Raw genomic sequence first — 26,448 nt, 5'->3', positions numbered from 1 at the left:
AGAATGCAAAAGTATGAGAACCCCCATGCCTACTAGTGGACATCTTGACCTCACTAAGGATGGTGCACCCTTGATCAAAAGGTTTATCGGTCAATGATTTGATCATTGTTATATCTATGTGCTTCACGTCCTGATATCATGCTAAGTGTTTGCATGTGTGCCCGCTATCAAGCAGCACCTAAAGAGTATCATCTATTGGTTGTGAAAAGGATAGTGAAACACCTCATACATACACCAAACTTTGGCATATGGTATCCCAAGGGATCTTCTTTTGATCTTGTTGGCTATTTCGACTCGGACTACGCTGGAGACAAGGTTGATCGAAAATCCACCTCAGGTACATGTCAATTTCTTGGGATATCTCTTGTCTCTTGGACATCCAAGAAACAAAACTCAGTATCCTTATCAAATACCAAAGCGGAATACATTGTTGCTCGATCATTGATAACCCACAAGTGTAGGGGATCGCAACAGTCTTCGCGGGTAAGATAACCCAATTTATAGATTCAACACAAGTGGAGCCAAAGAATATTTATAAGCTTTAACAGTTGAGTTGTCAATTCAACCGCAACTGGAAGATACTTGCTTGGCAACAAAATATTAGTAGCAATGGTGATATGGAAGTGAGGGTGACAACAGAAATAATAGTGGCAAAGCAACGAAAGTAAAACTGCAAAAGTAAAGTAACTTGTGACTAGCAGGATTAAAACACTGTAGGCTAAGGGGATGGATGGTTGGTCATGCATGAGAGATATCATGTATTTAACTTGGGGCAAGGCACATAGAAAAGTATTGATCATCTAGGCGTATATCAAACATTAGGCATGTATCCCGAGGTAGTCGTGCGTGCTTGCAATAAGAACTTGCACAACATCTTTTGTCCTACCATACCGCTATCAACGGGGCCAAAAGGAACTTATGGAGATTAAGGTGCTCCTGTCAAAGAGCACCGGAACAAAGCATTAACAATCAATGGATACATGGAATCCTCAAACTATAGCCTATCCCCTTTGGTGTCCCAAGGTGTCACCATTGGGATCGCCGGTTCCGAACTATAATAGGTGCATACTACTCATAGATAGGATCTAGAACACAAATATATTCATGAAAACATAATGAATTCAGATCTGAAATCATGGCACTCGGGCCCAAAGTGACAAGCATTGAGAGTAACAACTAGTAGAAAAGATGATAAACACCATAGTAGATGATAGGCAACATGCCCCCAACAATCCAACGAACTATTACATGATCTAACTCATCCAATCTCTCTCATCCCCTTCACCTACAGCAGGGAATTACTCACACATGATGGGAGAAGCCATGGAAGGATGATGGAGTGGTGATGGTGATGACGATGACGATGATTTCCCCTCTCCGGAGGCCAAAACAGCCTCCAGATTAGCTCTCCCGAAGAAGAACCGAGGGTGGCGGCGGCTCCGCATTGAGAACTTGCAAAACGACTTCTGTTCTAGGATTTCTGCGTCACGGGTAAAAATAGGAGCCAAAGTAGGGCACCAGAGGGGGTGGGCCCCACCCAGGCGTCCTCCTGGCGCGGCCAGGGGGCAGGCCGCGCGAGCAGGTCGAGTGGGGGCCCTGTGGCTCCCCTCTGGCCCATGGTTCCTCCCGATGTGTGGATTTTCTCTATTTTTTATGGGAATTTTCCGGGACGTCTAAATATCCATTTTCCTATGCACAAGAAAACCATACAAACAACTCTGCTAAAAACAGTGTCAGTCCGGGTTAGTTTCACTCAAATCATCCAAGAATGAGGCCAAAACATTAGCAAGAGTGTTTTGAAAAGTCGATACATTTGAGACGTATCAACTCCCCCAAGCTTAGCATATTGCTTGTCCTCAAGCAATTCAATTCAACGAACTGAACGCAACAAAGAAAACTTTGACAAACTCTTTTGCTTCAACAGATGTATATAAACATGCACTACGAACAAGTCCAACAAGTATTGAAGTAATGCTACAAAGACAATGCACGAAGAAATCCTTCGATCATGTGAAGAGTTTCAAACAACTAAGAATGAATAATATGTAACTAAAAATCATAACGAGATCACAATGCACATGACTTGGATATACTAGAGTGGTATCTCGCTAGCCCCCATGAGTGAAGCAAAACATAAATGCAGACGCTCCTTCGGAGTATTAAAGGAGACTAGAAATAAATATTTCAGGATAAGCAATATCACAATCATGCAGAAGACAACGTGGTGCTTTGGGACAATGCGCATTACACTCAAAATGACAATTATGCTCTCTATAGTTGGTGCTTTTTATAAGAAGAGGACGACTCAACACAAAAGTAAAATAGATAGGCCCTTCGCAGGGGGAAGCATTGATTTGCAGAGGTGCCACAACTTGAGCTTTAAAACAGAGATAAATCAAAATTTTGGTAGGTATGCTTTCATTGTCAACGTAATAACCAAGAGATCTCAATATATTCCATGCTAAATACATTATAGGCGGTTCCCAAGCAGAGAAGTAAGTTTTAACTCCCCCTGCACCAATCGATCACATTCCATGGCGGGCCGAATCCACGAGTACTGTCCATACAAACAACAATCCTGGGGGAGTTTTGTTTCATTAAATTTGACTTGACTCAGAGCATGGAACTGGGCATCCCGGTTACCAGCCACTTTCTCGTGAATGATAGTGAATCAACACATATCTTGAGAATAACCTACTTAGCATGGAAGATACTAATAGCCCCTAGTCACTACATGAGAGATTCGGGCATACAAAACAAAATATTTATTTGAAAATTTAGAATATGGCACATGCAAATTTACTTAGGACGGCACATAAATACCGCATATAGGTAGGTATGGTGGACTCATATGGAGCAATAGCGGTCATAATCATGCAAAGCGAAAAAGCAACATTGAATCAGGCACGAAAGCGATATAACTATTCTGAAATAAAAGATTGTCAAGGCTTGATAAACTTTTAGTCATAAACATGTGTAAGCATGTGCCAAGTCAATCCAAAAACTCTCCGAAGGGAAATACCACTCTAATATGCCAAACCATGAAAAATGCAATGCATGTTAAACATTTCAATGACACATTATGCACTCCAGCTATTTCAGACTAGTCAAAAAGAAAGCATGAACTACTGGGAGAGCATTGTAATCATAGCACTATGTCGCTACAAGCTGGTCTCTAGATCATAAGTACAGTCATATGTACAAAAGTAGAAACAAATAGAGTTCATACCGGCTTTCCATCTTGCATTCCTTCCATCGATCTTCGTCATTATTGCATCGTCACTTGCACGATCGAACGTAGAAAGATATAATCAAGTGCAATTGCAACCATGGACGTGAGATGAACTCTGCAAACAAACTAAACTAAAGAGGGAAAAGAAATATTTTTGGGTTTTCCAAAGGTTAAATGAAAGCAAAAGAAAAGAGAAATATTTTTGTTGTTTTTGCAAAGAAAGAACAAAGAAGAACAGGCAAAAACTCTGAAAAGAGTTACAAAGGATACTACGGATGATACAATGAAAGGAGAGAAGGATACTACTCCCCCAAGCTTGGGCTTTTGGCCTAAGTTGAGCTCGGCTACTACGGGCTCCAGGAGCTTCCTCCGGCTCCGGAGTGGAACTGGTGGTTCCAAGAATCATAAGAGGCCTCGGGCACGTACACTGATGCCCGGCTCGCCTCCCAAGGAGAAGGCTCTTCTTCCTCGGGAACAACCTCCTCCATGGGGTTGTGGAACTGCTGCTGGATCACGAACTCGTCCAGCTCAATTGAGGTGAAAGACCACCCATTCCTGCTAGTGTAATCAAATAAAAGTGTTGCAGGTAGACGGATCTCGTGAGTATTAAGCTCGCCAAACCTCATAATATAAACAAGGTTACTAAACTCGGAAGTCCTAGTAACAAACTCATGCCTCCTCATAGCGGTAAGATCAAAGCTTATGAATGAAAAAGGCATATCATGCGTGCGCACAGTGCGCCCTAGGTGCTCGAGGATAAGTGTGGCATAAATGCCACCAAAGCGAGGCACTTTGCCACTGTTAGCGACGAGGCTACGAGCAATCAAAGCACCAATATTATACGTGTTATCTCCTAAGAGGACTGCTACCAAGATAGCGAGATACGGAGCCGAAATGTTACTCGTGTTGTCGCGATCTAGCACCCCTCGAGCAATATAGTATGTGAAATACCGGATGTGAGGAAACAAGATGCTGGAGATCTTCCCCCGCTGAATTTATCGCGGGTCCTCACTGCAAAGGGAAGCGAATAGGGATTTCAGCTCGTATGGTTGAATGTTCATTTTGGTCGTCTTCCCGACATTCCGCACAACTATAATATCACAAAATTCTGCCAAAGACATGGTAAAGACATCCTCATATAATCTGAATTCAATCATGGAAGTTTTATCATTATATCTAAACCAGTTGACAAAATAATAGGTGAGTTTTGGATAAAATAATAGGTGAGTTTTGGATATTGTTGCACACGTCATGTTACGAGATGTGTCAAACCTGTAGCTGCACAGAGGTTATCAAACTCATCCTTAATACCTGCCGCCATAAGGAAATCTGAACACGGGTATGCCATGGCACGTGTCGTGTCCGTCTCGTGGAACAACTCCGGTGGCATGCTATCATCATTGTAACTTGTCCTCAGAGTAGAGGATGAAGCTGCATCTCTATCCAACCTATTAGTAGTCTCGGGTCTTTTCTTCCCAGGCCATCCTTTTGCTTTTCCAAACAACCTCATTTCTTAAATTTTTGGTGCATCAAAAAATTGAGGTTTAAGCAAAAATGAGTCGGAGCAAACTATTCTACCCACTTCCTTGATGCATAAGCTTGCATCAAAACTTCACAAATAAATTTCTAAGCATACTGCAAGCTCATATGAACAGCACCAAGAGCTCCTAAATACTCACGAATAATACCACCAATCAAAATTTTAATTGGAGGAGTGGAGGAGTCACATACCAGGGAGCAAATGCTCAAATTCTCAATGCAAATGATGGGCTGTAGAGAGAGATCGAAATTTGCCACCAAGAACAGCAAGAACTCGAGCTCCAGGAGAAAAATCGGGATTTTTGGAGTGAGAGAGAGAGAAGGGAGGAAGAAGTACCTAGAAAGGAGCCCAGGTGGGCCCAGGCGACTTATGGGCGCGGCGAGGGTGGAGGTCGCGCCAGCTGGCCGCCTGGACAAAGGGTGCCCCCCTAGCTGTCTCCAGGTGCCCATTCGACTCTTTTTCGATGGAAAATTTTATTTCAATTTTTCTAGAATTTTTCTCACAACTTCACTTTTGAAAAAAAATCGAAATACTGAAAGCTGCAAAACTTCCGGTAAGCTTGAAACAACGGTTGAACACATGAAGCTTCAAAAACATAAAACTTTGGTACAGCAAGGAGGATGAAAGATAAAGGAAATGAAAACATAAAAAGCTTCTCTTTTTACTCATATGAAACATATTTGTTACCAAGGTTGATCAAGTCTCACTACCAAACATGTGTTATATTGAGCAAAAAGTTTCACTTCTTATAAAGCAATCACGGTACCTTTATTTCAATGGATATTGTCCCCACCATAATGGTTTTGTATTTGTGGTGCACATGTAGAGGACAATCCCACTCTCCAACCTTCATGGTCTCAATATTCTCAATAGAATTATGGCCATGCCTTTTATCAATCTTCTTCGGAAAATATACTGTGTGCTCCTTCTCATTAACATTGAAGGTCAGCTTTCCTTTATTGCAATCAATAATAGCACCTGCGGTGTTAAGAAAAGGTCTACCGAGAATAATAGACATGCTCCCATCCTCGGGCATGTCAAGCACAACAAAGTCAGTAAGGATCAAGCAATTAGCAACTTCAACGGGAACATCCTCACAAATACCTACATGAACGGTTGTTGACTTATCAGCCATTTGAAGAGAGATATCTGCAGGGATTAGTTTATCTAGACAAAGCCTTTTGTAAAGAGAAAGGCATAACACTCACTCCTGCACCAAGATCACATAAAGCAGTTCTAACATAATTATTTTTATGGAGCAAGGAATGGTGGGAATACTGGATCACCAAGCTTCTTGGGAATCTTGCCACTGAAAGAATAATTAGCAAGCATAGTAGATATTGCCTCATTAGGAACTTTTATTTTATTAGTAACAATATCATTCATATACCTCAAGTACGACGGCAACTTAATAGCATCAGTCAAAGGAATTTGAAGGAAAATAGGTTTCATCCATTCACAAAAATTATTGTAATGCTCTTCTTCTTTGGTTTTGAAAGACTTACCTAGGGAGGGCATTGATTTCTGTACCCATGGTTCTCTTTCCTTCCCATGTTTTCTTGCAACAAAATCTTCTCTAGTATACCTCTTGCGCTTGTCGGGTGCTTCTTCTTCTCGTATCTCAGGAGGGTCAATCTTCTCATTATCTTTATCAGGTTCAGCACCATCTTCAGTTTCAGCATCGGAAATAGATATACTATTAGGATCAACAATAGGTTCTTCATAAATTATGGGATCATTGGAGTTGTCAGCCTCCTTGTGTTTCTTCTTCTTCTTTGGGGAGCTGACAATGTATTCTTCCTGCAATTGAGAATCTTGCTCGATCCTCTTTCGATGCCCCTCCGAATAAAGGGGGTCCTGGGTATGTGTACCTCCTCGGGTCTTTATACCATATGCCTGCATATCAACTTGTTTGGCATTGTTAGCAAGCAAATCCTTTTGCACATTAGAAATTTGTTCAAGCTGAGTTTGAACCATATGAAAATGCTTAACAAGACCTTTAACATCATTGACAGTTCTACTTAAAACATCAAGCAAACTTTTGATAGCGAGGGAATTATCATGCAATTGGCTTTGCATCCTCTGATTAAAGTGCTTTTGCTCTATAATGAAATTATCAAGCTCATCTAAACATTGATCAGGAGGCTTACCATGAGGGACGTCACTTGCATTGAATTCTAAAAGAGAGTGTACCTCTACCATAGGTGGGTGAGCGGTAGGCTCACATAATTCCTCAATAGGAGGTAGATTTTTCACATCTTCAGTTTTAATACCTCTCTCTTTCATAGACTTCTTGGCTTCTTGCATAACTTCTGGGCTGAAGAAAAGCATACCTCTCTTCTTGGGTGATGGAGGTGGTTCAGGAACGGACCAATCATCATGATTCTTAGCTATCTTGCCCATTAATCCTTCGGCATTGTCTGATGTTCTTTGCCTGAAAACACAACGAGCACAACTATACAGATAGGTTCTAGATTCATGGGTTAGACCATCATAAAATATATCAAGCAATTCATTCTTAGGGATTCCATGTACCAGTCTAGCCATAAGCAAAGTGCAATACCTCCCACAAGCTTTAGGGAGGTGTTCATCCTGCAACTGTTTAAAGTTATAAATTCTTTGTAAACCAGTATGTTGCTTCTGAGCAGAAAAATATTTAGCAACAAAAGATTGAGCTAAATATTGAGGACTCTTAATGGAACCACATGGTAGTACATCATTCTGCCTCTTGAGCTTGCGTTGGTTTTTCCCTTGAAGAGGAAAGGGTGATGCAGCACAGTAGCAATAAGTATTTCCTTCAGTTTTGAGAACCAAGGTATCAATCCAGTAGGAGAATCAAGCCAAGTGTCTAGAGTACCTGCGCAAACACAAACAAGCTTGCACCCAACGCTATAAAGGGGTTTTCAATCCCTTCAAGATTGATTGCAAAGTGAGATATGAAGGCGGAAAGTGCAACGAAGTAAAAGTGTAAGGCTGAAAATATGATGTGAAGTAGACCCGGGGGCCATAGTGTTCACTGGAGGCTTCTCTCAAAATAGCAAATATTACGGTGGGTGAACAAATTACTGTCGTGCAATTTATAGAACCGCGCAAAGTCATGACGATATCTAAGGCAATGATCATACATATAGGCATCACGTCTGAGACAAGTAGACCGAGCCTTTCTGCATCTACTACTATTACTCCACACATCGACCGCTATTCAGCATGCATCTAGTGTATTGAGTTCATGAAGAACAGAGTAACGCCTTAAGCAAGATGACATGATGTAGAGGGATAAACTCAAACCAATGATGTAAACCCCATCTTTTTACCCTTGATGGCAACAACACGATGCATGTCTCGCTACCCCTTCTGTCACTGGGTGAGGTCACTGCACGGTATGAACCCAAAACCAAACACTTCTCCCATTGCAAGAATCATAGATCAAGTTGGCCAAACAAAACCCACAAGTCGAAGAGAATTACAAGGATATGAAATCATGCATATAAGAGATCAGAAGAAACTCAAATAAGATTCATAGATAATCTGATCATAAACCCACAATTCATCGGATCTCGACAAACACACCGCAAAAGAAGATTACATCGGATAGATCTCCATGAAGATCATGGGGAACTTTGTATTGAAGATCCAAGAGAGAAAAGAAGCCATCTAGCTACTAGCTATGGACCCGAACGTCTATGGTGAACTACTCATGCATCATCGGAGAGGTCATGGTGTTGATGAAGAAGCCCTCTGTATCCGAATCCCCCCTCCGGCAGGGCACCAGAACGTGCCCCAGATGGGATCTTGCGGAGACAGAAGCTTGCGGCGGTGGAAAAGTATTTTCGTGGATTTCTCACACTGTTTTGGATTTTTCGTGAATTTATAGGCGGAAGAGGTAGGTTAGACGAGCCATAGGGGGCCCACAAGCCTGCTAGGCGCAGGCCACCCTGGCCACGCCTAGGGGGCTTGTGTCCTCCCCTGGTGGCCTCTGCCTTGGTTCTCACATCCCCTGCGTATCTTCTGTTCCGGAAAAAATCTTTTCGGAAGTTTTATTCCGTTTGGACACCGTTTAAAATTCTCCTCTGAAAAGGGTCAAAAACACAAAAAAACAGGAACTCGCACTTGGCACTGAGTTAATAAGTTAGTACCAAAAGAGATATAAAAGGCATACAAAACATCCAAAGTTTGACAAGATACTAGCATGGAACCATCAAAAATTATAGATACGTTGGACACGTATCAAGCATCCCCAAGCTTAACTCTTGCTCGTCCTCGAGTAGGGAAGTGATAACGACTGAATTTTTGATGTGGAATTCTACCTAGGATAGTTGTCCTTTGTAACTTCTTTCATGTGACATGAATGTTCAGATCCATAAGAATCAAAACAATAGTTTGCTATTGACATGAAAACAATAATACTTAAGGCAAACTAGCAAGGTAATCATGAACTTTCGAAATAACAAGGCCAAAGAAAGTTATCCCTACAAAATCATATAGTCTGGCTATGCTCCATCATCCCCACACAACTAATTTAAATCATGCACAACCCCGGTATTGGCCAAGTAATTGTTTTCGCACTCTTACTTTCTCAAACCTTTTTCAACTCTCACGCAATACATGAGCGTGAGCCATGGATATAGCACTATGGTGGAATAGAGTGTTGTGGAGGTTGTGAGACAAAAAGGAGGAGATGGTCACATTGACTCGGTGTATCAAAGGACTATGGAGATGCCCATTAATAGATATCAATGTGAATGAGTAGGGATTGTCATACAAAGGATGCACTAGAGCTATAAGTATGTGAAAGCTCAAAAGGAGAACTAGTGGGTGTGCATACAACTTGCTTGCTCACGAAGACCTAGGGCAATTTTGAGGAAGCCCATCATTGGAATATACAAGCCAAGTCATATAATGAAGATTCCCACTAGCACATGGTGGTGACAAAACGAGAGGCTCTCAATCATGAAGAACATGGTGCTATTATGAAGCACAAGTGTGGAAAGAGATAGTAGCATTGTCCCTTCACTTTTTTTCTCTCTTTTTTTCTTTTTTTATTTGTTCGGGCTCTTTCGCCTCTTTCCATATCTCCCTTTTTTGTGGGCAACTTTGGCCTATTTTTTTATTTATTTATTTCCTCACATGGGACAATGCTCTAATAATGACGATCATCACACTTTTATTTACTCACAGCTCAAAGCTTAGAACGATGATGACTCTATAGGAAATGCCTCCGGCAGTGTATCGAGATGTGGAACGATCTAGCTTGGCTTATGACGTTGAAACATATCGCTAGCTATCTTAGAATCATGAAATGGCAATATGAGAGTGACGACACAAGTCATGAGACAGAACGGTGGGAGTTGCATGGCAATATATCTCGGAATGGCTATGAAAATGCCATAGTAGGTAGGTATGGTGGCTGTTTTGAGGAAGGCATATGGTGGGTTTGTGCACCGGCGAAAATTGTGCGGTACTAGAGAGGCTAGAAATGGTGGAAGGTGAAAGTGCATCTATACCCTGGACTCACATTAGTCACGAAGAACTCACATACTTGTTGCGAAAGTTTTTATTAGTAATCGAAACAAAGTGCTAAACGCATACTCCTAGGGGAAGGGTTGGTAGGTGTTAACCATCGCGCGATCCCAGCCGCAACACAAAGGATGACAATCAATAGATCAATTATGCTTCGACTTCCTAACATAGCGGTTCACCATACGTGCATGTTACGGGAATTAATAACTTCAACACAAGTATTTCTAGATTCACAACACCCTACTAACATAACTCTTAATATTACCAAATCCACGTCTCAAAACTAATTGAGAGTAATCAAACTTCTCTTTATACTCAATGCACATGAAGATGGAAGTTTTATTTTATCCTCTTTGGGTACCTATCACCTTTGGGACTACTTCCATAGCACAAGCCAACTACCAAGTTACGCACCGCCGTGCTCTAAAAGATCTAAGTGAAGCACATAGAGCAAAATGGTATAGCTCAAAAGATACAAGTGAAGCACAATGAGTATTCTAGCAAATTCACGATGAGTGTGTGTCTCTCTCAAAAGGTGTGCAGCAAGGATGATTGTGACACAACAAAAATAAAAGACTCCTATGATACAAGACGCTCCAAGCAAAAGACATATCATGTGGTGAATAAAAATATAGCTCCAAGTAATGTTACCGATGGATTGAAGACGAAAGACGGGATGCCTTCCCGGGGCATCCCCAAGCTTAGGCTTTTTGGTGTCCTAGAATTTGGCTTGGGATGCCTTGGGAATCCCCAAGCTTGAGCTCTTTCCACTCTTTATCCCTTTGTCCATGAGAACATCACCCAAAACTTGAAAACTTCACAACACAAAACTTAAACAGAAACTCGTGATAACATTAGCACAAGAAAACAAACTACCACCTCATTAGGTACTGTAGAAATCTTGATTTCTATTTATATTGGTGTTAGATTATTGTATTATCACTTTTCCATGGCTAGTACCCCCCCCCCCCCGATACTATCCATAGTTTCATCAAAACAAGCAACCAACACAACAAAAACAGAATGTGTCAAAAACAGACCAGTCTGTAGCAATCTGTATACTTCGTATACTTCTGGTACCTCAAAAATTCGGAAAAATTACGACAGCCTGGGAAAAAGGCATATGAACCAGAAGCAAAACGAATCAACTCAAAAGCTCTTTGTGAATAAAAATGAAAAATATTTTCGTGAGCGAAAAGTTTCTGTCTTTTTCCAGCAGGATCAAACAACCCACACCAAACTAGTCATAAAGGTTTTGCTTGGCTGAAACACAAAAAGAAACACAAAAAACACACTCATAACAGAATTATGATGGTGTGGACGCAGCAAAACAGAAATAAAAAGATAAATTCATTGGGTTGCCTCCCAACAAGCGCTATTGTTTAACGCCCTTAGCTAGGCATAAGGCGATAGAATCACGTATCGTCGTCTTTGGTGCTCAAAGCATAAGTAGAGTGGTCACTCATCACAGATTCATAAGGCAATCTTACTTTCTTTCTAGGAAAATGCTCCATGCCCTTCTTTAAAGGAAATTGAAACCTAATATTCCCTTCCTTCATATCGATGATAGCACCAATAGTCCGTAGGAAAGGTCTATCAAGAATGATAGGGCATGTAGGATTGCAATCAATATCAAGCACAATGAAATCCACGGGTACATAGTTACTATTTGCAATAATAAGAACATCATTGATCCTTCTCATGGGTTTCTTGACAGTAGAATCCACAAGATGCAAATTAAGAGAGCACTCCTCAATCTCATTAAAGCCTAGAACATCACATAAAGACTTTGGAATCGCGGAAACACTAGCACCCAAATCACACAAAGCATTGCATTCATAGTTTTTGATTTTCATTTTGATAGTAGGTTCCCACTCATCACGAAGCTTTCTAGGAATAGAAACTTCCAAGTCAAGTTTCTCTTCAAGAGATTTTATCATAGCATCGACGATATGATCGGTAAAGGCCTTGTTTTGGCTATAAGCGTGTGGAGAGTTTAGCATGGATTGCATCAAGGAAATGCATTCAGTCAAAGAGCAACTATCATAATTGAATTCCTTGAAATCCAAAGTAGTAGTTTCATTACTACTCAAAGTTTTAATATCTTCTACTCCACTTTCAATGCTTTTAGCATCAAGATAGATGGGCTCCAAATCATTGGGGCGTTTTTCAACCAAAGTGGATTCATATATAGCCCCATCATCATTAGGTTTGTCACAAGAAAACAAAGATTCAACGGGAGTCACACCAAGAACTTTAAGATCTTCGTGATTCTTATCACGAGAACACACCTTTTTAAGCCATTCATGTCTAGCACGAATTTGGGCGGTTCTTTCTTTGCTCTCATTCATGGAAACACGCATAGCTTTCAAAGTTTCATCCATATTGATCTTGGGAGGAGCACATCTAACTTTCAAAGCATCAATATCAATAGACATTCTATCAACGCTCCTAGCCAAATCATCAATTTTGAGTAGTTCTTCCTCCATGGACGCATTGAAAATCTTTTGCGAGTTGATAAACTCTTTGATATTACTCTCTAGATCATAGCGTAATTTATTGTAATTTCCATGAGTATTGTTGTAGGAGTTGCCAAAGTTATTAGAGGGATTACGAGGAAAAGGCCTAGGAACATAGTTTCCTCTAAAAGCATTGTTGTTTCCAAAATTATTCCTACCAAAAAAATTAATATCCAAGCTCGCATTGCTACTCTCAATCAAGGAAGACAAGGGCATATCATTAGGATCTAAAGGAGCACTTCTACTAGCAACCAAATTCATTAACTCATCCATCTTAGCACTTAACGAGTTAATTTATTCTATAGCGTGTACCTTCTTGTTAGTAGGTGACCTTTCAGTGTGCCACTGAGAGTAATTTGTCATGATATTGTCTAGGAGTTTTGTGGCTTCTCCTAATGTGATTTCCATGAACGTTTCACCTAAGGTGGAGTCCAAGATATTTCTAGAAGCAAAATTCAAACCAGCGTAGAAGATTTGTATAATCATCCAAAGACTCAAGCCATGAGCAGGACAATTTCTAATCATCAATTTCATCCTCTCTGAGGATTGTGCAACATGTTCATGATCAAGTTGCTTAAAATTCATGATATCATTATGGAGAGAGATAATCTTAGCTGGCGGAAAATACTTGGATATATAAGCATCTTTGCACTTGTTCCAAGAATCAATACTATTTTTGGGCAAAGATGAAAACCAAGTTTTTGCTCGATCTCGCAACGAGAACGGAAAAGGATTCAATTTAATCACATCATTATCCACATCTTTCTTCTTTTGTATATCGCAAAGCTCAATGAAGGTATTAAGATGGGATGCAGCATCTTCACTAGGAAGGCCGGAGAATTTCTCTTTCATAACAAGATTCAGCAAAGCAGCATTGACTTCATATGATTCCGCACTAGTGGCAGAGCAATGAGAGTACTAATAAAATCATTATTTTTAGTATTCGAGAAGTCACAAAGTTTGGTGTTTTCAATCATGGTGACTTCAGCAAGCAAACAAGCACACAAGCGAACAGAAAGCAAGCGAGAGAAAAGGGTGAACGAAAAAGGCAAATATTTTTGTAAATTTTTGTTTTTCAGAAGTGGGGGAGAGGAAAATGAGAGGCAAAAAAGTAAATGCAAGAGATGAGTTTGCGACACTTACTTGGATGAGCTTCACCTAGAATAATCCCCGGTGCCGAAGATTGACACGTTGAAGAAAGACTATTCTTGACATGATCCTCCCCGGCAATGGCGCCAGAAATCCTTCTGCTGCCTCTTGAGCTTGCGTTGGTTTTTCCCTTGAAGAGGAAAGGGTGATGCAGCACAGTAGCAGTAAGTATTTACCTCAGTTTGGAGAACCAAGATATCAATCCAGTAGGAGAATCAAGCCAAGTGTCCAGAGTACCTGCGCAAACACAAACAAGCTTGCACCCAACACTATAAAGGGGTTGTCAATCCCTTCAAGATTGATTGCAAAGTGAGATCTGAAGGCGGAAAGTGCAATGAAGTAAAAGTGTAAGGCTGAAAAAAATATGATGTGAAGTAGACCCGGGGGCCATAGTGTTCACTAGAGGCTTCTCTCAAAATAGCAAATATTACGGTGGGTGAACAAATTACTGTCGACCAATTGATAGAACCGCGCAAAGTCATGACGATATCTAAGGCAATGATCATACATATAGGCATCACGTCCGAGACAAGTAGACCGATACTTTCTACATCTAATACTATTACTCCACACATCGACCGCTATCCAGCATGCATCTAGTGTATTGAGTTCATGACGAACAAAGTAACGCCTTAAGCAAGATGACATGATGTAGAGGGATAAACTCAAACCAATGATGTAAACCCCATCTTTTTACCCTTGATGCTAACAACACGATGTGTGCCTCGCTACCCCTTCTATCACTGGGTGAGGTCACCGCACGGTCTGAACCCAAAACCAAGCACTTCTCCCATTGCAAAAATCATAGATCAAGTTGGCCAAACAAAACCCACAACTCGAAGAGAATTACAAGCATATGAAATCATGCATATAAGAGATCAGAAGAAACTCAAATAATATTCATAGATAATCTGATCATAAATCCACAATTCATCGGATCTCGACAAACACACCGCAAAAGAAGATTACATCGGATAGATCTCCATGAAGATCATGGAGAACTTTGTATTGAAGATCCAAAAGAGAGAAGAAGCCATCTAGCCACTAGATATGGACCCGAAGGTCTATGGTGAACTACTCACGCATCATCGGAGAGGCCATGGTGTTGATGAAGAAGCCCTCCGTATCCGAATCGCCCCTCCGGCAGGGCACCAGAACGTGCCCCAGATGGGATCTTGCGGACACAGAAGCTTGCAGCGGCGAAAAAGTATTTTCGAGGATCTCTCACGCAGTTTTGGATTTTTTGTGAATTTATAGGAGGAAGAGGCACACGAGCCATAGGGGGCCCACAAGCCTGCTAGGCGCGGGCCCCCCTGGCCACGCCTAGGGGGCTTGTGGCCTCCCCTGGTGGCCTGTGCCTTGGTTCTCACGTCCCCTGCATATGTTCTGTTCCGGAAAAATCTTTTCGGAAGTTTTATTCCGCTTGGACACCGTTTAAAATTCTCCTCTTAAAAGGGTCAAAAACACGGAAAAACAGGAACTGGCACTTGGCACTGAGTTAATAAGTTAGTCCCAAAAAGATATAAAAGGCATACAAAACATCCAAAGTTTGACAAGATAATAGCATGGAACCATCAAAAATTATAGATACGTTGGAGACGTATCACATCATACCATGATTTAGCATCTTCCTTCAAAGAGAAAGGAAGTAGCTTAGTAACATAATAATTTCTCTTCTTGTCCTCTATAGTGAATAAGCCACCCAACTCAGTGAGTTTGGTAAGGTGTACAATAGCATCGTCATCTTCTCAGCCATAAAAGGGTCAGCTTCAACTTTGGATATAAGTGAAAGATCGACAAAGAAATCAAAATCAGCATCCTCAATGCAAATAGGAGATGAAGCAAACTTAGGATCAGGACTAAACTTGGTCTTCATAGAATGCTTTTCAAGTAGCTTATTAATAGAAGCAGGGTCAGAGTCAGCACACTCTGTAAGATCCCTGAATGAATCATCATACAGTTCAATATAATCATCATCAAGAATTCTTTCCTTGAGACAACTCAAGTTTGGGTAACCAAAAGATCTACCAATAGGGTAGCGTGTAACAGCAAGTTCGATTCCAGACTGTTTAGCAGCCTTAGCAATCTTAGACTCTATAAAATAACCAAGTAAACCAGGTTCCTCAATAGTAGTGGAAGCATCATCAAAAGTATCAGGCATAGTAACAGACTCGGTAGAAGCAACATGTGATGGTGGTGAACCAAACTTACTCATAACGGAAGGTGAATCAAGTGTAGCGCTAGTGCTAAGAACCGTACCTTTTCTCGTAGTGGATGGCAAAATTGGAACCTTGGGGTCTCCTTTCTTACCCATAGTGAATAAATCATAGAAAACAAAGTAACTCCAAGTAGACTTGTAAATAAAGCTATGCTCCCCGGCAACGGCGCCAGAAAAAGGTCTTGATAACCCACAAGTGTAGGGGATCGCAATAGTCTTCACGGGTAAGATAACCCAATTTATTGATTAGACGCAAGGGGAGCCAAAGAATATTTATAAGCTTTAACAGTTGAGTTGTCAATTCAATCGCACCTAAAAGATACTTGCTTGGCAATGAAATATTAGTAGCAACGGTGATATGGACGTGATGGTGACAACAGAAATAATAGTGGCAAAGCAACGAAAGTAAAACGGCGAAAGTAAAGTAACTTGTGACTAGCAGGATTAAAACACTGTAGGCTAAGGGGATGGATGGTTGGTCATGGATGAGAGATATCATGTATTTAACTTGGGGCAAGGCACATAGAAAAGTAACGATCATCTAGGAGTATATCTCACATTAGGCATGTATCCCGAGGTAGTCGTTCGTGCTTCCAATAAGAACTTGCACACCGTATTTTGTCCTACCATCCCGCTATCAACGGGGCCAAAAGGAACTTATGGAGATTAAGGTGCTCCTGTCAAAGAGCATCGGAACAAAGCAGTAACAATCAATGGATACATGGAATCCTCAAACTATAGCCTATCCCCTTTGGTGTCCCAAGCTGTCACCATTCGGATCGCGGGTTCCGGACTATAATAGGTGCATACTACTCATAGATAGGATCCAGAACACAAATATATTCATGAAAACATAATGAATTCAGATATGAAATCATGGCACTCGGGCCCAAAGTGACAAGCATTAAGAGTAACAAGTAGTAGCAAAGGTGATAAACACCATAGTAGATGATAGGCAACATGCCCCCAACAATCCGATGAACTATTACAAGATCTAACTCATCCAATATCTCCCATCCCCTTCACCTACAGCAGGGAATTACTCACACATAATGGGAGAAGCCATGGAAGAATGATGGAGTGGTGATGGTGATGACGATGGCGATGATTTCCCCTCTCCGAAGGCCAAAACAGCCTCCAGATTAGCTCTCCCGACAAAGAACCGAGGGTGGCGGCGGCTCCGCATCAAGAACTTGCAAAATGACTTGTGTTCTGGGATTTCTGCGTCACGGGTAAAAATAGGAGCCAAAGTAGGGCACCAGAGGGGGTGGGCCCCACCCAGGCGGCCTCCTGGCGTGGCCAGGGGGAAGGCCGCGCTAGCAGGTCGCCTGGGGGCCCTGTAGCTCCCCTCTGGCCCATCTTCTGGCCCATGATTCCTCCCGGTGCGTGGATTTTCTCTATTTTTATGGGAATTTTCTGGGATGTCTAAATATCCATTTTCATGCGCACAAGAAAACCATACAAACAGCTCTGCTGAAAACAGCTTCAGTCTGGGTTAGTTCCATTCAAATCATGCAAGAATGAGGTCAAAACATTAGCAAAATTGTTTGGAAAAGTAAATAAGTTTGAGATGTATCAACCATGATGTGCTCAATTACTATGGATGTCTCAAACGCTTAAGGATTATGCATTCATGTTGGAAAAGTTCCATTGTTGTGTGACAATGAGAGTGCTATTAAGATAGCATATAATCCTGTGCAACATTCTAGAACCAAACACATCCAAGTGCGACATCATTTCATCCGTGATCATGTTGCCAAAGGAGATATCGATCTCACGCATGTTTGTACTGATAAACAACTGGTTGATATTTGCACCAAACCACTTGATGAGAAAGTGTTCTGTCATTTGAGGAGTGAGTTGAGCATCATTGATGCTTTAAGCTTGAGCTAGACTCACTCGGATGCATGCAAGGGCATGAGCTTGACTGACTATTCCTTGATTCCATTGATATTACCATCTTATGTCTTGGAAACCATGCTCCCTTGTATTGCATATAACCTTTTGTAGGTAATTGGAAGAAAAACACTCCACGAGATTGCACACCAACTCTCATCAAAAGTAATCTCGATATGGCCAAGTATCAACAACCTTTTCTTCGGAGATGAAGGAAGAAGACAACAAAATCATATCCTTGACAATTCTATGATATGAAATTTCACTCACGTCATTTGGATATATTATGTTCTTCCTTGCATGACTAACCATTGTAGGTGAAAAGTGAACCAAAACGTCATCGATAGCTCCCAACTCAAGATGATCTTCATCAAATTTGAACATCCACAACAAGCTCACCTACATGCAACGTCATCAACATTAATCGAAGGTATCTACTCCAATACTTGATAAAGCTCTACACCAATTCATTGTGTACAACAACTCAAGTGATATGAAGACATTGAAATGCTTAATCAAAAAATGGCAACACCATTTCGTGCTTAACAATGAATATGACCTATGATCAAGCATCCTTGCTTGACTCCTCAAGTGAAATACTCTAATACAGGTGACCCAGTCACCGCCCCACATCTAGATGGAGAATATCGTATGCTTCATATTTCACATTCTTAGAACCATTCAAATATATATATATATATGTGTGTGTGTGTGTGTGTGTGTGTGTGTGTGTGTCTTCAAAAAAAACTTCTTATTCTTCTTACTTTTGTTTAAACTGTCTCAGTTGGAATTATCATTCTTTTGGACTCTTGACTTTTTCAAACAATTCTTTCAATCAGCCTATTTTCTGTTAAAGAGTTGAGTATCATTGCAACTCGGTTTCACCAAACTGGACAACTCGGTCCAACCGATTTCTCCAAGAGGCCTAAAAATTAATCTCGGTTCTACGGAATCATTATGCCCCGGTGACTCCGATTTTTTTGACTTTGTTGCTCTGACAATATCTTCCAGACTATTGTCTTAGAGAGAGACAACTTCTCTAGGGGAGAAAAATATCAGTGATCCCATGCAATATAAGAGTGAGAATGCTCTAGGATCCCTAACTCAAGGGGAGATCATTCAAGGAAATCTTATCCATACCTAAGGGAGAGAACATTCAATGAACCCTACAAAATATATAAGGGGGGAGGACAAATTCCAGGAACCCTTACAAAAGAGATAAGTACCCAGAATCCTCTATATTCTCTCAATGAGCCCTTACCCTCTGACCTTTCTTTTTGGTAATCAATACCAAAGGGGGAGAAATATCATCAAAGCTTCCATTCGGTGAACCTATTTATAGGGGAGCAATACTATCATATACTATCAAGAAGCTTATACAAAAGAGGGGACAACAACACTAAAGGGGGATACTTGTATCATACCCTATACATTAAGGGGCAGAGAGATTTTTAATTGGCTTTACCGGTTGAACTTATTTTCCCTACCTACTCCCAATATCTACATGCCATAATTCAGGGGGAGAGGAAACTTTACATTCTCGTTTCTAAGGGAAGAAAAAGTTCTTGTTCCTCGAAGACATATTCTTTCATCAAAATCCTATCTATCTCTTCAATATCTTGGTACTTTTGAACTTCTTTTGCATATTTACAACAGCGTACTCTTGTGTTATCTAACATTTGTTTTCCCAAGTGTACTCCTATGTCAAGACGCTCAAGATCCTCAAGGTAAGTATATGCATCATATCCTTGTTCATGATGACCTCTTGTTTCTTGCACATACTGTTTGCAAGAGGGAGTCATAAACATGGAAGTCCTTCACTCACATATGTTTGATGCATATATCCAAGATTCATATGACATGTCTTGTCCTTCTACCTTCTGTGTGCCCATGCATTCCAAAGCAACTATCTTTTAAAAGGGATTGCACACATTTAGGGGGGGGCTGTACTAGTCATATTTCCTTCAAAGTTGTCATATCTTTTTGAGTATCTTTATTTGAAGCCTTGATTGTATGTTGTCATCAATTACCAAAAAGGGGGAGATTGAAAGCACATATGCTCCCTTGGTGATTTTGATAATTCAAGACAACATACATCGTCTCTTGGACTAACACTTTTACCTAGATATTTCAGGAGAAGTCCATCAAGAGCATTTGCTAATGGTTTATGTGGAGATGCCCCTCGATATAAGAAAGGAATAATATTGGCTCAAGCTTCAAGCTAAAAGACTCTTCATTTTCTATTTTGTGAGAAATCACTTTTAAGTCCATAGGAAAGCCAATACTGTTAAATGGGGGTGAGGTAGTAAAATTAACTGATTGCTCAAATGCTCAAAGTTAGCCAACAAAACACTCAATCATTTTTCCCACATATCCACTCTGTCAAGTTCCACATACACAAATTTGGTGTCACCAACATTGCTACATCGGACCCACCGAGTTTGAACCTCAGATAAAACCCTAGCCATTCCCACCAAACGAGTGCAACCAAAACTGCATCGGTGCTACCGAGTTCAGTGTGACCAACATTCTGTTGCCAAGATACACAAAATTGGAATTTCTGAGTTTGAGTATCGGTGCCACCGAGTTTGGCCATCTGACCGTTAGTCACCTTTTCGGTGCCACCGAGTTCTATATATCGGTCTCACTGAGACTCAAAAAGTTCACACTTTTAGTACTAGTCGGTTCCACTGAGTTGTCCACTTCGGTGTAACCAAGTTTGCACTTTCGTGTGCAACGGTTGGATTTTGGTTGCTTCCTATATATACCCCTTCACCCAACTCTCATTCGTGGGAGAAGCACTCAGAACACACACTTCATTTCCAGATCCATTTTATGAGAGAGAACCACCTACTCATGTGTTGAGACCAAGATATTCCAATCCAATCATTTGAAACTTGATCTCTAGCCTCCCCAAACTTCTTTCCACCAAATCAACCTCTCCTACCCATGCGTATTCTGTGAGAGAGTGATTTGTGTTGAGGAGACTATATTTAGAAGCACATGAGCAAGGAGTTCATTGATCTACCACATATATTACCTTTTGGAGGGTGGTTCCTCCTAGATTGGTTAGGTGTCGCTTGGGAGCCTCCTAGTTCGTGTTATGGAGTTGAACCAAGATGTTTGTAAGGGCAAGGAGATCGCCTACTTCTTGAAGATCTAACGTGAGTGAGGCTAGTCCTGTGTGGACGGAAGCCGTGGTGGAATAGACAAGGCCGCTTCTTTGTGGACCCCTCATGGGTAGAGCCATGTGTGGACTCTCGCAGTCGTTACCCTCCATGGGTTGAAGTCTCCACTAACATGGACGTACGATAGCGCCACCTATCGGAACCATGCCAAAAAATCGCCGTGTCAACCTCATGCGTTTGATATCCCTACCTTACTCATGTACATTACATTTGCATGTTTTACTTTCCGCTGCTATACTCTTAGAATTGCATGTGTAGTGTGACTTAGACTTGTTACAACTTCTAGATTTCTGCCCCTCCTAGAAATTAGGATAGGCTAGATTTTTAACTTGACAAGTAGTCTATTCACCCCCCCCCCTCTAGACACATCTTCTATCGATCCCTCAGAAGATGATGATGATGAGGAGGAGGAGGAAGAGTCTCCTCCTCCCACTACTACTCAGTTCAGCACCAGGCCTAGGTCAGTTGTTGTTCCTACTCAGGAGACAAGACAGACATCTTCAGCACAAGCTTCAGCACCTTCAGCACCAGCTCCATCTCAAGCTCCTTCAGCATCAACTCCTCCAGCTCCAGGGACATCAGCTGAAGCCTTCACGAACGCTGTTCTATTGACTCCATCGTCACCTGCCCAAAGAGACAGGTATTTCTATACTTTTGAACTTTTTGGTAACTTGTTGCGAAAGGGGGAGAAAGGTATAGATCATAGACTTCGTGTGAGAGAGAGCTTTTGACTTTATTTTCTCTCATTTGGTTTTAAAAACTTTGGTTGTTGGATGACTTTATCCTAACTGTGTGATTGATCATACGACTTATCCTGTGTGATGCTACGATATCATCTCTTAGCTATCCTTGTGATGATCACTCACTTATCTTGTTGGTGTCATGTGCATTGCTATTATTTTTACGCACCACCAACATGTATGTGACATGGAAGAGTAACGCTTGGTCCTAATCGATTATGCATTTGCATTCAAACACAAAATTTAAATAATGCACAAATTTAGGGGGAGCTCTTGCTTTTCACATACCTCTCAAAGCGTCGATGCTATTCATTGATTATATCTTTTGTTGAAGCTTTGATCTATATGTTGTCATCAATTACCAAAAAAGGGGAGACTTAAAGCACAATTTCTCCCTAGGGTGGTTTTGATAATTGATCGCAACATATGCATCATTGGACTAATGTGTTTTCCAAATATATTTAACAAAAGTTCAAAATATGCTATGGCTTAAGGTTTTTGTGGAGATGCCCCTTGATGCAAGAAAGGAATAATCTTTGCTCAAGCTTCAAGCTAGAAGATGCTTCATTTTATATTTTTGTGAAATCACTCTTGAGTCCATAGGAAAGCCAATACTAGTAAAAGGGTGTGACGTAGTAAAATAAATTGATTGCTCAAATGCTCAAAGTTAGCCACCAAACACTCAATCATTTTCCCCACATTTTCACTCTGTCAAGTTCCACATTCACAAATTCGGTGTCACCAACATTTCCACATTGGATTCATCGAGTTTGAACCTCAAACAGAACCCTAGCCATTTCCACTAAATCAGTGCAACCGAAACTGCATCGATGCTACCGAGTTCAGTGTGACCAACATTTTGTTGCCAAGATACACAAAATCAGAATTTCCGAGTTTGAATATCAGTGTAACCGAGTTTGTCCATCTAACCATTAGTCACATTTTCGGTGCCACCGAGTTCTATATATTGGTCTCACCAAGATTCAAAAGTTCACACCTTTAGTGCTAGTCGGTACCACCGAGTTTCCAACTTTGGTGTCACCGAGTTTCCTCTTTTGTGTGTAACGGTTGGATTTTGGCTTATGCCTATATATATACCCCTTCACCCACCTCTCATTCATGGGAGAAGCACTCAGAACACACACTTCGTTTCCAGATCCATTTTTTGATAGAACCACCTACTCATGTGTTGAGACCAAGATATTCCAATCCAATCATTTGAAACTTGATCTCTAGCCTCCCGAAACTGCTTTCCACTAAATCAACCTCTCCTACCCATGCATATTCTATGAGAGAGTGATTTGTGTTGAGGAGACTATCTTTAGAAGCACAAGAGCAAGGAGTTCATTGATCTACCACATCTATTACCTTTTGGAGGGTGGTGCCTCCTAGATTGGTTAGGTGCTGCTTGGGAGCCTCCTACTTCGTGTTGTGGAGTTGAACCAAGATGTTTGTAAGGGCAAGGAGATCACCTACTTCGTGAAGATCTACTGTGAGTAAGGCTAGTCCTTCGTGGACGGAAGCCGTGGTGGGATAGACAAGGCCTCTTCTTTGTGGACCCTCCATGGGTGGAGCCCTCCGTGGACTCTTGCAGTACTTACCCTTCGTGGGTTGAAGTCTCCACTAACATGGACGTATGATAGTGCCACCTATCGGAACCATGCCAAAAATTGTCGTGTCAACCTGATGCGTTTGATCTCCCTACCTTACTCCAATATTTACACTTGCATGTTTACTTTCCTCTGCTATACTATTGGAACTACATGTGTAGGGTGTACTTAACTTGTTATGACTACTGTAGCCGCCTCTCAAGTAAATTTGGGAAAAGGCTAAAAAATTATCTTGTCAAGTAGTCTAATCACCCCCTCTAGACATACTTTAGATCCTACACTAACACCAGCTCCTAAATCATATAAAGTAATTGTAACATAACTTCGTTTAATGGAGCAAGGTATTGTGGGTATACCAAGATCTCCCCAACTTCTTAGGCACTCCGCCATCAATAGAATAATTGGCAAGCATGGTGGCAATTTTAGTTTCATGTATGTTTCTTTATTCGTGATAATATCTTTCATATATTTAGCATAAGGAGGCATCTTCAAAATATCACTCAAACGAGTGCGCAAAAAGACAGGTCCAATCATTTCAGCAAAGCACTAAGAATCCTCCTCGTCCTTACTCTTAGAAGGCTTACGAGGGAATGGCATGGGTTTCTCCACCCATGGCTCTCTTTATTTACCATGCCTTCTAGCAACAAAGTCTCTCTTATCATAACATTTATTTTTAGGATATGGGTTTTCAAGATCTTCAATGGGTTCTATTTCCACATCATTATCAGGTTCTTTATCACTATCTGGTTAAGCATCTACGTGAACATCATTATTATCATTATCAATATCATTATTGCTGGGTGAATGTTTACTAAGAGGTTGTATTTCAACATCATAGATAGAAACATCATTATGATTCTTAGTAGGTTTTTCTTTAACACGTTCACCAGAAGCATGCAAAGTCCTATAATTTTTCTTTTTAGATGGACTAGGTGCATCATCATTAATTTTGTGAGGATCTTCTTCAATTCATTTAGGGCGACCTTCATGAAAGAGAGGTTCCTGAGTCATTCTACCCCCTTTAGTCAATACTCTAACAACACGATCTTTCATATTATTATTCATTACAACAAGCACATCATTTTGTGACTAGCAACTTGGTCTAGTTGAGTATGAATCATGGAAGCATGTTTACCTAGACCTTTAACATCATTATCAATTCTAAACATTAAGTCAGTCAAGCGATCAATCATCATAGAATTTCATTGTAATTGATCTTTAACATATTTATTAAAATGTTCTTTCTTAACGGTGTCATTATCAAATTCATCCATGCATTGACTAGGAGTTTTAGTATAAGGTATATCACTTTCATTGAATCTATGAAGATAATTTACCTCTACAACCCGTGTATGGATATCATGTCCATGTACTTCTTCAATAGGTGGTAGATTCTTAACATCTTGAGATTTAATACCTTTTTCTTTCATATATCTCTTGGCTTCTTGCATATCTTATTGACTGGGGAATATAATACCTCTCTTCTTTTGAATAGGTTCAGACGGTGGTTCAGGAAGTGTCCAATGATCAACATTTGTCAATATATTATTCAATAGTTCTTCAGCTTATCCAATAGTTTGTTCCTTGAAAACACAACCATCACAACTATCTAGGTAGTCCCTAGAAGCATTGGTTAGTCCATTATAAAAGATATCAAGTATTTCATTTTTATTAAGAGGTTATCAGGCAAAGCTTTAAGTAGTTGGAGAAGCCTCTCGGGGCTTAAGGGAGATTCTCTTCTTCAATTTGCACAAAGTTAAATATTTTCTGTAAAGCAGCTTGTTTCCTATGAGCAGGAAAATACTTTTCATAGAAGTAATAAAGCATATCTTAGGGGCTACGCACACAACTAGGAGCAAGAGATAGAAACCAATTCTTAGCATCACCTTTTAGTGAGAAAGTAAATAAGTTTAAGTATATAGTAGTAACACATCTTTTCCTCATGAGCAAACATAACATCAATATCATGTAACTTGGTAAGGTGTGTCACAACAGTTTTAGTTTCATATCCATTAAAATGATCAAATTCTACCAAGGTAATTAACTCACGATCAACACAATATTTGTAATCCTCATCACTAAGACATATAGGAGAAGTAGCTAATTCAGGATCATATTTCATTTTCTCCATCATGGATTTTTCTTTCAGTTTACATAGCAATTTTCTCAAATAATATCTATCATTGCAAGCAAGAAAGTCTCTAGCTATATTCCTATCCATAACATATCCATCGGGTACTTCACGCATATCATATATATTAGGAGATCTAGGCATAATAGGTGAATCATAGTTTTCATTAGTTTCAACATTTTCAATATCTATAGATCTAGCAATATGAGCATCAAGTAATTCACCAAGTGGCACCGTTTTAGTTTTATCAAGAATAGAAGTAGTATCATCATGAGTTTCATGAAATAAAGAATTGGCATCATCAAGTACTTGTGACATATCAGAACGAGTAGCAAGTGGTGGAGTCATAAGTTGATTCAAAATAGTAAGTGAATCAAAAGCAGAGCTAGGTGGCAGTTCCTTACGTCCCCTAGTATTAGAGGGTATGATCTTGGTTCCGGTATCTTTCAGATTGTTCATATTGACAATTTGATATCCTCGAGTGAACATAATAAATAGAGTATGCTCCCCGGCAACGGCGCCGGAAAAGGTCTTGATAATCCACAAGTGTAGGGGATCGCAACAGTCTTCACGGGTAGTATCAACCTAATTTATTCATTCTACACAAGGGGAGACAATGAATATTTATTGGTCTTAGTAGTTGAGTTATCAATTCAACCACACCTGGGATATCTTTGTGTAGCAAATTTTGTACTAGCACAACAA

Source organism: Hordeum vulgare, chromosome 2H, assembly GCF_904849725.1.
Source record: "Hordeum vulgare subsp. vulgare chromosome 2H, MorexV3_pseudomolecules_assembly, whole genome shotgun sequence".
NCBI lineage: Eukaryota > Viridiplantae > Streptophyta > Magnoliopsida > Poales > Poaceae > Hordeum > Hordeum vulgare.
The sequence above is the reverse complement of the archived record's forward strand: the minus strand, read 5'-3'. Positions refer to the sequence as shown.